This window comes from Mirounga angustirostris, unplaced genomic scaffold (assembly GCF_029215605.1).
Source record: "Mirounga angustirostris isolate CCGP_5_RB_7025 unplaced genomic scaffold, mMirAng1.0.hap1 SCAF_14, whole genome shotgun sequence".
Lineage (NCBI taxonomy): Eukaryota > Metazoa > Chordata > Mammalia > Carnivora > Phocidae > Mirounga > Mirounga angustirostris.
In genome coordinates, this window is record NW_026991722.1 from 59,309,724 (window position 1) to 59,321,646 (window position 11,923).

Genomic DNA, 11,923 nt, shown 5'->3' on the forward strand with positions numbered 1-11,923 from the left:
ACTCCTCCTGCTTGTGTAGACTCAGCTCCTGCGCCCTCACTCAGATCCCTAGTTGATGAGCTACAGCACTGATGCCTAGAGTGTTTTGGTTCTGGAAACTCCACTCTACCTGAGGAGGCAAAACTATTCCTTTTTGTTGAATATGGAAATACATCAATCATGGGGCTTTGAGAAATAAGTATAGAGATAAAGCAATTCAAACTTACATTATTAATTCTTGTGCAAATTTTATATTTTTAAATAGAACAGTTAGATTTGTGGATTAAACCAAGTTGAAATTATATTTTAACATTGGCAATTTTAGTCAGTCAAATATTCATTTTAAGCCAAATAACTCATAAATAATCCTTTCTGTACATAAAGTCACCGCTTTAACATTAAAAAGAACTCCAGCGAATAATAGGCAAAATAGGATGTGGAAAAAACACAGATTGAGGTTTATAGAATTGCAGAACTGAAGAAATAAATTGAGCATGGAAATAATACCATTCCAGAATCAATAAATAGATTAGAATAGCAAGAAACAAAATAGTTAAAGTCAGAAGTCAATTACTAACATAAAATAACAGATTCAAATAATCAAAGTAAATGGAGAGGAAAAAGACAAATCACAATAAAAAGAATGCAATAGGTAAAAGTTAGTACCCGTAAAGGAAAAAAGTCAGCAAATGAAAACTAAAAATATTCAAAGATACATCAAGAAATGAATTTTCCTGAAATGTAGGGACAAGGGAGCCTCCTAACCATGGGGACACATTTTCCATAAAATTGATACAAAAATTATGACTGTTGAGACTTATCCTGGTTGTTATTAACCTTCCAAGTAAAAATCAAGAATTTTTCAGTTATCCAAATAGAGAAGCTTCTAGAGAATATCTGAGGCCTCAGACTTGTCCACAACAACATTCATAGCCAAAATACATTGGAGCAATGTTATTAAGGGAAAGAAAGCATGATCCAGGAATGTTACACCCAACCAAGATGTCATTCAAGTACAGAAAGTCCCAAACATGAAAGAACTCAAGAAATACAGCACCCTAGAGTCCTTCTTGAAAAACTATGTATTGATGTAACCAAGGGATAAATGGACAAACCGAGGACTAATATTTAATGCCAGAAAATAGTGAAGCAATGTTTATAAGATGCTAAAGGAAAGTGATCCAGGAATATGATATCTGGCCAAGTTTTCCTTTCAAGCATTTAAGAATGAAATCCAGCCAATTAAGTGATAAATCAAAGTAAAAAAACAAGGAATAGAATAACCACAGTAAAAGTGAGCAAGGAATCATTTACAAAGAAAACTACGGTTACAAAATGAAATATCAATGTTACAAAACTTAAACTCACATAGGACCTAAGAGAGGAGGCAGGAAGAAGAATAAAAGCACACAAATATCCCACTTTCACAAGAGTGACTCTATTCCATCTAAAAGTGAAATGGACTTTAAAATAACCAATGCCTCCTGCCATTTAAAGTTTTCTGGATCTTTTTCATCAATCATAGAAGAATCTCTTCAGGAAAGACTCTTTCATGGAGGAAAAAAAAATGATCTGAATTCCTGAAATCCCTTTATTTTACATGTTTCTGCTTTATTTAAGAAAGATGATTTTTAATTCTTTTTTTAAAAAATAGAATGGACAGCCATGATGTCATGTTCATAAGATGATGTTGTGAGTCTATGTTTTTCTTTGTATATGTTCTGGAAAGATCGCTGGAAATTTGTTCCATAATGCTAATAATACTTAATTCTTGGTGATGAGGTTTAGGATGATTTTTTTTTCTTTCTTTATATTTTTCTGCATTGCTTAGATTTTTATATCCACTATGAACCATTTTTACAAGAAGTATACAGTAGTCATTCTTAGAGGAAAATAAATTGGCCTCAGGGGGTGAAAAATTAGCGGATCTGGAGGGAGAGGGTTATGTACACCAATAATCAGTTTAAAAGGAGCTCCCATGGGCACAGAACTAACCTTAAAGAGAAGGCACTTGCCTATGTTGTGTGATTTGAAGGACACAGAAAGACACCAGCCCATTGAAAATTATCAACCCTTTGAATTGATCAACTATGGTTACAACCACATGAATTCATTTATCATTTCTCCTATCAACCCGCTGGTAGGTGAAAGACAAAGATCCAAAGGGATGATAGATGTATGCTGGAAGCCTGGACTGAGCTAATAAAAGTAACACCCAAGGTCAGCAGCAGGTGCCTGGGGGGATGAGGATGGAAGGAAGCAGAGCTGGTGGGCAGAAAGCAAAACCAGCCAAGGAAGAGGTATTGATAAAGCAGAGACTCCGAAGACTGAATACATCCGCAATGGAGGTCAGTTTGAGAACCAAAGTCAAATGAGGAACTAAGGGACAGATAGGATGGAAGTATAAATTTGAGACGGGGACACTATGAGTAATTTCCTTTGGGCAAGACTTGTTTGCCAGACCCTTCTTTGAGAGGCCCCTGGCTCACGTTCCAGGCTCAAGTTGCCGCTTAGGGGCCCCAAGGAGTATAGTCAAAAGGGTCAAATATTAGCATGGTCTGAATTAGGCTGACTTGGGAAAGGGTCCCCCAGTAGCCTGGGAGTGGCAGGAGACGTTGAAGTCTCCACTGAAAGTGGGCACTGCTAGCCTGAAAGGAGGGGTGTTTGTAGAGAAGGGCTTTGTGTAATCAAGCCCCAAAGATCAGCCTCATAGTCTTCAGACATTCCCCTATCTTCGGCTAGCCTTGCCCCTGTTGAAACTTGAAATAAGCCAAGGCATAGATGCCTAAGAGCTACTAGAAAAAGTCTGTTTAGGTAGCAAGCACTGGTCTCCTTTTGATCAGGGGAGGGGATATATCCGTGCTGGTCACTCTGTACACACAGCTGTTTCCAAGACCCTCACCTGTTTCTGGATTTTAAACTGGTAAACCCTAGCCAAAGGCAAAAGCCTGCCTGGCCCCTGTTTGCACAGCAGTGGTACAGAAATGGCCCCAAGCTCCTATGAAGCTAGCTGCCTCACACTGAAACTCGGGATTTATTTCCAGTGAGCAGCGATGTTAAGTCGAAGGTGCTCCTCACACAGCCTTGAAACACCCCCACTGGGTCAACGTGGTTCACAAAGCTTGTGTTTGGAAGCATTATTACCCACTGGGTCAAACGGAGAAGGGATTAATTAGGAGCAATAGAAACTCATTTAAAAACCAATATTAGTCACTTTAGTGTATGCCCAACAGCTGACAAAGCCCGAGTCTGCACACCGCCTTACTGATGTGAAACTTGGAACAAAAATTAGAACAAGCCAGCACGCACAGAGTCAGAGTGGGAGTAAAAAAAGCCACAAATGAAGTATAATAAATGGTGTTCCCTGAAGAGGCAAGATGCCTCCCTTAAAGAAAGTCGAGGAGTGGAGAGTGTTGTGGACACAGGTGCTGAAACAGCTTCTCACTTCCTCCTTGGTCCTCGGGCTCCATGAAGAAGGAAGGCTATAGCCCCCACCCCACCCCCGCCTAGGAGGATGTCAAAGTCACTGCATAAACAAAAACATAACAAAACACAACAAAAGCATAAACACTGCATTAAAAACAAAGTGAACCAAGAGGTAGAGTAGTGTGGTAGCAAATGCGTGCTGTTGGGAAATACTCGGTTCTAGCTCCTCCCCCAGTGGACAGGGTAGCCTAGGCCGCTCGTTCAAACGTTCACAGTCTCCTATCTCCTCATCTCCTCCTGTGAAAGGATGCTCTGTTTATCAGCACCATCCACTCAGCTCCCAGGCTCAAACCTGGGAGCCACCGTCCAGCTTCGATGCCTGGAACCCAGGGCAGCGGGTCCAGCGATTCCGTCAGCGAGCATATTTGGCATCTTTCCCCCTTACCCGTCACAACTCAAACACCTTGCCCCGAGGTCATGCCGGCTCTCACTGGATCCCTGAATTTACCGCAGCAGCTTCCTCCTGCTTGCCTTCCATTGCTCCCTCTTTTAATTGAGACCATCCACTGGACTTTTGAAGTGATTTTCCTAAAACATAAACCTTATTAAGAGTCTCTGCTGAAGGTCCTTTTATGGCTTGCCGTGGCTTCCCAGGTGGAGTTAAAGCCCTATGACTTGGCTCCAGGGAAGATCGGGGTGTGAATTATGCCCACCTGTCTAGCTTCATCCCTGTTGTTCCCAGGTGAACAATCATCTAGGTTCACCCAGGTTTGTCCTGGTTTTAGTCTTGTATCCTGGGAACCTCCCAGTCATTGAACAACCAGAAGGATTGGTATCCCTACTGGGACCCTTCTCTACAGCCCTAAGGGCTATTTATAGCTCCCCAGAGGCTCCCTATATAGGTCCTTGCTCTTGGTATTTTGTAAGCCTAGAATGATCCTCTCTTTCTCCTTCAACAAAACCCAACCAAGCACCTCATCATCTGGGACACTGGTTCTCAAAGGGTGGACCCCTAACAGCAGGGTAGGCATCCCCTGTGAACATGTCTGAAATGCATACCCTTGGGCCCCACCCCAGACCTACTGAATCAGCAACTCTGGGGTGGAGCCGGGCAATCTGTGTTATAACAGGTCCTTTAGGGGATTCTGATGCTCCCTGTAGTAGGAGAACCACGACTCCAGAAACCTTCCCTGAGCAAGGGCCCCTCCCCCAGCAGCCTTGCCAACTCCCTGCTCTCCATTACCAGGCCAGTTCACATTTGCATCATTGTACTTAGACACTAAACTGCAATTATTTGCCTACATAGCTACTTCCCCAGTCTGACTACAAAGTTCTTTGAGGGCAGCCTCGCCATTTTCTGTTGCTTTCCAGGTAATACAAGTCTATTTATAAATTTGGGGCAGTTTTATTAACTCTTTTATGAAGGGAACAGATTTACTAAATTATATTTAGTTCCGTAAGTCAAACCATGTTGTAGAGAAGTGTGTAATCCTAGGAGAAAGAATGTCAGAGATTGACAAAGAAGCAGGTGTTCGCGTGCTCCCTGGAAGCATCTGTATGAGTAGATTTTGCCCTAATTCTCTTTAAAAGCCACAATTCTTGGCTCCCCTCATTTAATTGTAATGATAGACATTCTTTTCCTGCTCAAAGGATTATCACTACATTTCAAAATATCTTATTCCTTGAGCTCTAAGTCTGCACACTAAATTTTTAGGCATAAAAAAAACCTCTGGGGGACTAAAAATTGATTTTGAATATTTCACAGCCTCCGAGTTTGCGCTCTTTGTGCTATGAAGAACCCACACTTTTGGTCTCAATTAAAAACATTGCCACATGTCTGCTATTAATAATGACAGCAATTTACTTCTGTTGAAATTAAAAGCCTTCATTTCTCTTTGAAAAACCTAAATGCAATTCACATGGTTTACAGACATGTTTCAAAGCTTTCTTCCCCTTTACAGTTCTTTTTTTTTTTTTTTGGTTTTGTTTTTTAAAATAGACTTAATCTTCAAAGATTTATGATTGCCATTTGGTGTCTGAAGATACAGATCTAAGCACACACATAAGCATATGCGTGTGAGCGTTTACATTGATACTGATATTTGTATGTTATGGTCAAACAAATAATCTGCCTTCTGAGGCAACTTGTTATTTGTTCATGTGAATATAATTTAACTGATTTTTTTTCCTAGCGTTTTTACTTGACATTTTAAGAGTCAGTGAAACTATGAAGAAAAAAACTTTCAATGAAGAAACATAATTGTTTTCAGCAAGCCACATGTGACATTTCAGATGTATGTTTTATATGGTATTGTCTTGAAAGAGTATACATTAGGGGAGATTTTTTTAAAAGTAAATCAGAAGAAAACCTAAAACAACTAATTAACATTCATCAAATACATAAGAAGAAGAGATGCAATTTGGACCACATCAAATGTCCAAGTCCTAATGGTCCAGTTTCATACACTGAACATTGGAAAAACAGATTTTGATTCAAAAGGATTATTCTCTCCCCCAAACAAGTGCATATGTTACAGAGTTGCTGCTATGGGTTAGGTAGAGACATCTGGAAGCAATTGGGGCAAGACTTCCGCAATACTCACTAGAAAGCAAATCCTATGCCAGGGCCCTGGATTTCTGAAGGACTAGGAAAATTTAGGGTCAGAATTAAGTGGAAAGTTTTTAAGGCAATAATATGAGAAATTCATTTAAAAATTATTTTAAAGGTATTAATAGCAATGCTTGAGATTTTGTTTGAAATTTGTTCAGCTTGACCCATGTTCATTGGTATTTGTTGAAAGGGCTTATCTGTCTCATTTTGCTGAATAGACACAAAATAAACTCATATGCAATCATGTAATAACCTACAATATAGTTCATACAAAAAATGTTCTAAATTTATGATATCTCAAATGGGCATTTTGGAGTTTTTGTTGTTTTTTTCCTGTTAGTTTTATTTATTTATTTATTTTTCAAGATTTTATTTAAATTCAAGTTGGTTAACATGTAGTGAAGTGTTAGTTTCAGGTCAAATGAGCATTTTTCTTTATTTGTTTACTTGCTTATGGCTGAAATAGTAGCTGGTTCATTACAGATGTTTAATAGATTGGATGTTTTAGTAATTTTTCAATCACTATTGTAAATTCCTAACAGATATTATCTTGTACTATATTGCCTTTTTAACTTAACTTCAACCAGATATTTCAGGGTTATCCAGTTTGGCTACATTCGGAGACATGATATGAAAAGAGCATATAGATATATAGATGTGGGTGGTGATTAAGGAGAAACTAGTTGGAAGTGACAATGTTTTGATGGATCAAAAGTAAGCAGGTAAATAAGCCAAAAACCCAAATGCTCCTGTTACTAGCTCCACAGGATCCTGTAATTAAAATCAAGTAAAATGCTAATCATGAAGAGCAAAATTAACATAGGTAGATTTCACTGAAACTGTAGAACATATAAATCTTTTTGATAAAGTTAATGTGGCATAAACGTTCCCCAAACTTCCACCTTAGAGCATATTATTTTTGCTCTAAAAACCCTTTAAAAAAAAAGCTCTGATATTTAGTAAACCATTATCTAAAATGTATCAAAATTAGAAGCTGAAAATAAGTATTTTAAGATAAATAGAAATTAAAGAGGCTAAAATTCCTCTGACTATAGTCAATTGGTCAATTATGTCTGTCTTATTATAATTTTTAATCTACTACAACCAGCTCTTTTTGACCCTCACTATTCAGGCAATGTTTAAAAAAATTTAATAATCAACATATTTATAAATAGTTCAGCATGTACAATTATACACATTTTCTCAAGTTAATACTCTAAACTTTGTCCTTAACTTTTTGAGACACGAAATTAGCAAAGTTCAGTAAACCCCTTGAGGTTTTAAATTTAGCTTTACATGATTCATGCCTCTAAGGACGGGGAGAAGACCATCTTCCATTTGCCTTTTCCTATAGAAGAGATCCAATTTCTGCCTGTTTTATAAAACATCTACAGCTGAGATCTCTTAACATTTTTGCTCTTATACCCCTATCAGTTAAAAAAAAAAAAAAAGGCAGCACTCTACTACATCCTTGATAAAACATACATAAAAAGACGATTTTTTAAAAGAATGAAATAAGGTTAAACTAAACAGTATCTTAAACATTATTAATGGTGTTAAACAATATCTTTTTGCTTTAAGACTCACTGTGCTTTTTTTTTGACCATGCTTTTTTTATGAAAAATCTTTGAAAATCTTGCTTTAATATTTTGTAATAAAGAGAGTTAAATGGTTATCTTCATTCTTTTTTTTTTTTTAAGATTTTTTTTTGAGACAGAGAGAATGAGAGACAGAGAGCATGAGAGGGAGGAGGGTCAGAGGGAGAAGCAGACTCCCTGCCGAGCAGGGAGCCCAATGCGGGACTCGATCCTGGGACTCCAGGATCATGACCTGAGCCAAAGGCAGTCGCTTAACCAACTGAGCCACCCAGGCGCCCCAGTTATCTTCATTCTTGGCTGTAAGAGTCCTGGTGGCTGAAGCAGGCAATACTCAGTTACATCACTCCAAATGGAAGAAACTTTGTATTGGTTGGGTGTTCTAAATCATGGCATTCATTTTTCAATCCTATCTACCAATTTTATCAATGTTTCCATTGAAATTGGCTAAAAAATTTCCATTTTCTTATGTCAATCAAGACTTTGAACTATTCTGTTTCATTGCAAACTAATCAGAAAGTTTTACATTTAATATTTGGGCATTTAGTTGGACAGTTTAGAAACTTTTCTTTCCAAGTGTTTTAGGGGTAGAGATATGAAGGTATTTATACTATGTTAGCAACAAAATCATATAGTGATTACAATAATTGCAAGGATATATTTTCAATATTTGAGGGTAGAATAGTCTCTTTTGAAAACCAGTTTCTCCCTCATTTATTATTTTTAAAGTTACCCTTGCTTGGAGGGTAATAAGTAACTGCTGATTACTTATTTTTGAGCCTCGCTTTGTCAGATTACTTCTCTCATCCACCCCCTCCCCACCTGTCCCCGCAAAACACCCTGCTAGGTAGCTTTCCATTGACACGGACTTATGGTTAAAGAAAAGGTCAGAGTTTCTTGGGCACCTGGGTGGCTCAGTCGGTTAAGCATCTGCCTTTGGTTCAGGTCGTGATCTCAGGGTCCTGGGATGGAGTCCTGCATCGGACTCCCTGATGAGCAGGGAGTCTGCTTCTCCCTCCCCCTGCTCTTATGCTCTTGCTTTCTCTCTCTCTCTCTCCCTCTAAATAAAATCTTTAAAAAGAAAAAAGAAAAGGTCAGAGTTTCTCAAGCATGTTGTTCCTCATTAATAAGAGAAAAGATACAACTTATTTTATAATAGATAACTCTCCTAAGAACGTTCCCGTAAGACTAACAGTCAACCTCAGGGTGGTATAAAAGATCTGTTAACTCACAATCTCCTTACAGAGTTTTATGAACATTCCCCATCTGAAGTTCTTAGTTTGTGAAAACAGCAAATCAAAGACTCCTAGGACGTGCACAGCTGTGCCCCAGCGGGCAACCGGCACCTGTGAGGGTCCTGCCCAGGCTGCGCGTTTGAGCCCTGAGACCCTGCGATACACAGACCAAATGAGGGTGACAGGTCAGCTTCTGTATGAAAAGTTAAGAAGCCTCCATCTTTTTTCTTATTTTTGACACAAGAGTAAAAGTAAGTACAAATGCTGCCGTCCCCTTATGAGGCAGGAAGTACACACGGACCACTTTGGAAATAACTGTTTTGTGGCTTTCCCAGTCATGTTTGTGTATTCCATCCTCCTGTCTCTGATCTGAGGTTTGGGACGAAGCAAAAGTATAACCATGTTACACATCGGGCTCCCTGCTCCGCGGGAAGCCTGCTTCTCCCTCTCCCACTCCCCCTGCTTGTGTTCCCTCTCTCGCTGTGTCTCTCTCTGTCAAATAAATAAATAAAATCTTTAAAAAAAAAAAAGTATAACCATGTTATATGATGTTAAATCAGCCCCTGCCAGTTATATTCGGAGAAAGCTGATGTTGATAACTCCTTCCTCTCCACGTAATGGACCTAGGAGTGGGGAAAGCATTGAGGATCTTTCATGGATTTTCCTGGTTTAAGTAGGAGTAAAAGCTCCATGAGCACCCAGTAGGGGCACGAGGAGCTTCTTTAACCCTCAGCAGTACACAGGGTTGGGACAATCCATGCTGGAGCCATGCGACAAGGCGTAAGCTGCTCTGAGCTGAACTCCCGGCAACCCAGGTGCTCTCCCCCTGCACGGGAGGATAGCCAGTGATACGCTGGGGATTTGGAGCCTGTTCTCTCAGCTGACTTCCCTTCTCAAAATCCAGTGGTGTCTGGATGAATATTCATATTCCCACATACTGCTTTCTATTCCCGCTGTGTATTCTGTCATTTAACCCCCTAGGTGTCTTCTGCAAAGAGACCCACCAGTTCCCACTTTCTAAGCTTCAGGGAAGACTGAGACCATTACCAATGGGTGGGCTGAAACATAAGAGCCCAGCCACCACCCCATCCTCAAATATCCCTTCTTGAGCCACAGTTGCCAGGTGCTGGAATGAACTTGATTCCCCACTGCAGAACCAGACAGCCCCTAGGGGGCAGTAGCGCAGACAGCCTGAATAAGAAGAGCCCACCCTTCCCCAAAGGGTTCAGTGTCAGTGGTGTGCACGGGGCATTCCTCATGGTCTGGTCCAATGACGGCCGTGCCTGTGTCTTTAGCAGACCAGCTGTGTGCTTTCAGTTTAAATCAACGAAAGTTGATCTGTGCTGCTTTAGAGCCAAGAACACTAACTTGTACAATGAGCGATTCAAATAGATTCCAAGGAGAATGTGAAGAGTTGCCACGGGCTCTCAGACTGGCTGCTGGCACGAGTTAGCACCATTAAGAACTCATCTGCCTCGCTTATCTCAAAGGCTGCTCAGCTCTTCCCACTAAACACTTGTTTATTGGCATCCGCTAGGCGCCAGGCACGGTGCACAGAGCTTTGGGTGTCATCTCAGCTAATCCTCACACGGTGCTCTGAGATCCTCACTGCTGTCCTCACCATTTTACAAACGAGAAAACAAGGTTTTTGAAAGATTGAATAATGTGCCAAAGCCCCACAGCTGTAGGAAAGATTTGAAACCGGTCCCATCACACACCCAAGTCCACGCACTGACCTCCAGTCCTGCCTTCTCTTTCCCCCAGATGCATAGTTATTTACCACCATGCAGACCAACAACACGTTCCTGACCCTCACTGGACCTCACGATTTGATTAGTACAAACTAATTTTAAAACTGGGAGCAGTTTTCAACCTAGACATTCAGACCTTTGCTGCCAAAATGCAGGTTTGAGAAATAGCTGTCAACTTGGCTGGTTCAGGTCACTGTAGCTGTGGCCATGACTTTCAGTGTCACTGAAAAAAAAAAAATTGCCTAAACCATGGTTGACTCCGCAGCCTTACGTAGCAGAAGAGAAACCTGTCTCCCACCGTGCAGCGGTCTGTGGTTCTCTCTGCTGGGACAGATTACTCCCTCAGGACCAGATACTCCATCAATGAATCAGGTGGTGAGTGATCTCAGCTGACCGAATGCTTACCAGGACACATTATCAGAATTTGTCCTAAGCATCTACTCAGCAGCCTTCCTGCCTTGTCTGAGTCAGTCCAAACCATGCTGGTGCTACCTAATTGAACATCTCTTCTGTCATCTGTCTTGAGGCTGAGCCATGCCATTACTGACATTGGGACAATAGAAAATCAGTGCACTGAATGCTCATTCATCGCAGATCCTAGCCCTGGTCACGCCTCCCTGTGCACTTGTCTTGCCAAGCAGATGGTTTAGTTTACTTTTACAAAGCTGTGTTGTCTAATCTAGTGACACCATCTACACTTCATACACTTCAGGAAAGGAGTTGGTTCTCTTCGCCACGGTTTTAATATTTTCCCTCTTTGTATGAATGTTAGTGCTAAAATGCTCACAGGAGATTGTCAACTGGCTGGCATATGAACTTCATCCAGTCCTGTTGTGTTTTTCTCCAGTTTATTCATATTACCACGTGTATTCCGTGAATGTATGAAGCAGGCACCCCCCCTCACACCCACACAAAGCTTGATTGTTTAGCAGCTGCCTGAAGATCATTTCACTGTGTAGTAAGATACAATGTCCTTTAATATGATCATTATTTTTCTTTGTGTGTGTAATTTCAGGCTAGCTTTTAGCCATGCTGTATATTTTATGGGTTATAAGTAAAACTAAGCCCCCAGAAGCAAATGAGTTAAAGCTAAACTACTCTGTTTCTCCTGTTTCCATAGGAAATTACCTGAATACACTGAAGATGCTACATCTTCAGATTACTAGAAGAAGTTGTTCTATTTTGAAAGAAGAAAATAAACAAAAGGGAAATTTTAAATAAACCTCAACAGCCCACCTCTCAGTAGGACAAAAAAAAAATACCACTTTTCTTTGCATTTCCTATCTCATAAAGAATCACAAAGCTTACTGTAATCCAGAGAAATGT